This window comes from Chrysochloris asiatica, unplaced genomic scaffold (assembly GCF_000296735.1).
Source record: "Chrysochloris asiatica unplaced genomic scaffold, ChrAsi1.0 scaffold00136, whole genome shotgun sequence".
Classification (NCBI taxonomy): Eukaryota; Metazoa; Chordata; class Mammalia; order Afrosoricida; family Chrysochloridae; genus Chrysochloris; species Chrysochloris asiatica.
The window spans coordinates 24,689-27,594 of NW_006408654.1; the positions used below are offsets into that span (position 1 = coordinate 24,689).

At 38.4% G+C, this 2,906-nt stretch overlaps 1 pseudogene; it reads left to right on the forward strand.

Moving 5' to 3' along the window:
• LOC102835610 overlaps positions 1-2,906 on the forward strand; it is a 45,949-nt pseudogene that overhangs the window by 1,760 nt on the left and 41,283 nt on the right.

Genomic DNA, 2,906 nt, shown 5'->3' on the forward strand with positions numbered 1-2,906 from the left:
AAAAAAAAAAAAAACTTGAATATCAAGTATAGAGATTTGAAACATGCACAGTGAGACACGGAGAACCATTGAAAGTTTTCAAGCAAGAAAGAGAAATTGTTAAAACAATTCTTTTAGAATCCATGTGTATAGCTGTCAAGAGGAAAGTTTGGGTCAGGTAGACCAAATAGAATGCTATAGAAAAATCTAGGAGCAAAGTGAGAAGGGTTTGTATTAGAAGGGTTATAATAGTAATGGAAAGGGAATCCTGGGAATACTACCAAGAAAGGGGAGACAGCACTTGGTGATTGACTAGAGAGTTAGGAAAGGGAGGTATAGAAAAGAGAGAACCTCAAATCTGACTCCAAAGTTTCAGTCCTGGATGATTTGGAGAATGACGGTGGTAGAACACACAGATGAGAATCCAGTCATCAGTTTGAGGAAGATAAATTCAGCTTCAAGAATTGGTGAGCATAAAGCAATCAGGAGCCTTCTGGTTAAGTGGAAATGTCCAGCAGGTAGATGGGCAGGCAATATAATTACTTTGACTAAATTTTAAATGCCACCTAGGCAATTGTATAAATTGAATAGGCGAATTGTTGCTGAGGGAAGAGAACAGAGTTTAAGTTAAAGTCTCAAAGTCATCACAGAGTTAGTGACTAGGAATGAACCTCGGGAATTTAGCAACTGGTTTTAAACACATGCCATTCCTGGATATGTTTCTGTGGTGTAATAATGTTTTTAAGTGTCAAAGAAGCACATAGGATAAAATGTGAAATTCCCCTCAGGATTAGTCTGAGTTGGATCCTAACAACAATCTCCTCCTCCCCACTGCTAAGGTGACCCCGTCACCATTTTCATAGGTGTCCTTCACTATCTTCACACTGCATGTATATACATGTTGTTGTTGTTAAGTGCAGTCTAGTTGGTTCTGACCCACAGTGACCCGCATAGTGTTTCTGAGGAACGGATGGTGAGCTTGAACTGCCGATCTTGCAGCTAAACAGACTTTGCAATCTAGCGCATTAACACAGTGCCACACCAGGACTCCAGATATACTTATATACATTGTTGTTGTTAAGTGCCATCTAGTCAGTTCTGACTCACAGTGACCTTGTATAGGGTTTCTGAGGAGCACCTGGTGGGTTTGAATCACTGACCTAGTGGTTGGAATTCCAGTGCTGATCCTACAGAGCAAAACCAGGAGTCCCACTTGTATACATCTATCTGTTGATACATACATTTTGTTTCTAATGAGATAATACTACTTGCTCAATGATTTGCATTTTTTTCACTAAGCAGTATGTCTAAGAGATCTTTCTCACATTGGTACATTAGTCCCTCTAATATCTAATTGGACTCCAGGTGTGGTGTTGTGGGATCAGCACTGGACTACAAGCTACAAGGTAGGCAGTTCAAATCCACCAGCTGTTCCACGGCACTTAGCAACAACAACAACAACAATCTCTAATTGCCTCTATCCTTCCTGGAGAGGTTTCAATGGTGGGCTCTTAGCCAGAGCTGTGGTGTTTCCTGGCAAGAATTTTCTTTCTAAACATTTGTTACTAATGATAAAGGAGAAGAAGAAATTGGGCAGATAGGAAGAATAGGTTCTGAGGAGATAGCCTTCTCTTGTCACTGCTTCCCCTCTCCCCACCTCCTGAGCCCCCCAGGGATTTTTCTTTTATTAATTGAGCCAAGCAGGCACAAGACAGCTGCAGAAATTAGAAAGCTGAGATTTTCTGCATTTGAATATTCTCTATAAGGTTGCCACAATTCTTTATACTCACTCTGTTCATTCTTATTCCTGCCTATTCAAAGATATGAACTGTGTTTCTTCACAGAGATTTCGAAGGAAACTCTATTTCTTACATTGATGAAAATATCTGGAAGGCATACCATTGGACTGAGAAACTGTGAGTATTTACTCCCTAAATATAAGTACAGAAAACAGTGCATTGTAAGCTCCTCCTTGTCCAGAATTTTGAGGTCAACACCTCTGATAAAAGATATTTTTTGCTTTGTTTCCCAACTCAACCGGTATTGATTACAATTACTGCAATTTTATGGTAATTTTTTAAATGAAGATTAATGAGTTCTTGTTCAAATAAGTAAGAGGTGATTTAAATTTATCTTTCATTTTATGTATAATACATTATTCTATTCTCAGTGTATAAAACAGAAATAACAGGTATAGTGAAAACCCTTCTTGTTCTCTAATCCCCTACTCCTGAAGGAACTGCGTCTCAAAGTTTGGTGTATATCCTTCAAGACCGTATTCCAGGAATATGCCTACACCCGTATTTACATATAGCAGAATAGATTTATTGTGTGGGCTTTTGTTTTGTTTTGAATACTTTTTTTTATCATGCAATACATTGCTTGATTTCTTGACTGTTGCTTGAATGAGTGGATCCAAGCAGAATGAAATCTTGATAAGAAGGCTTCTATCTTTTCTCCATTTGTCATGATGTTATTTAATGGTCCAGTTGTGGGGATTTTTGTTTTCTTTTCAGTCCATTCTAAGAGCCTGTATTAAAAAGCCTGTACTGAAAATGCATCAGTAAGTATTTTAAGTCTTTGCATGCTCAGCAAGCACGATTGTATCATCTACATATCATAGGCTGTTAATGAGTCCTCCTCCAGTCCTGACACTACATTCTTCTTCATATGATCTAACTTCTTGGATTATTTGCTCAGTATACAGACTGAGTAAGTATGGTGAAACAGTACATCCCTGCTGCACACCTTTCCAGAAACCATTCAGTAGCCCCTTGTTCTGACTTTGTGGTTCAAGACTATCTTGTGGTCCAGAGCTTATCCTACAACCTTGCAGTTCAAACCGACTTTTTTTTTTTTTTAAGGTTTTTATTGTGGATTGAGTGAAAGTTTACGGGGCACATCATCAGTTTCACATTCAACCATTT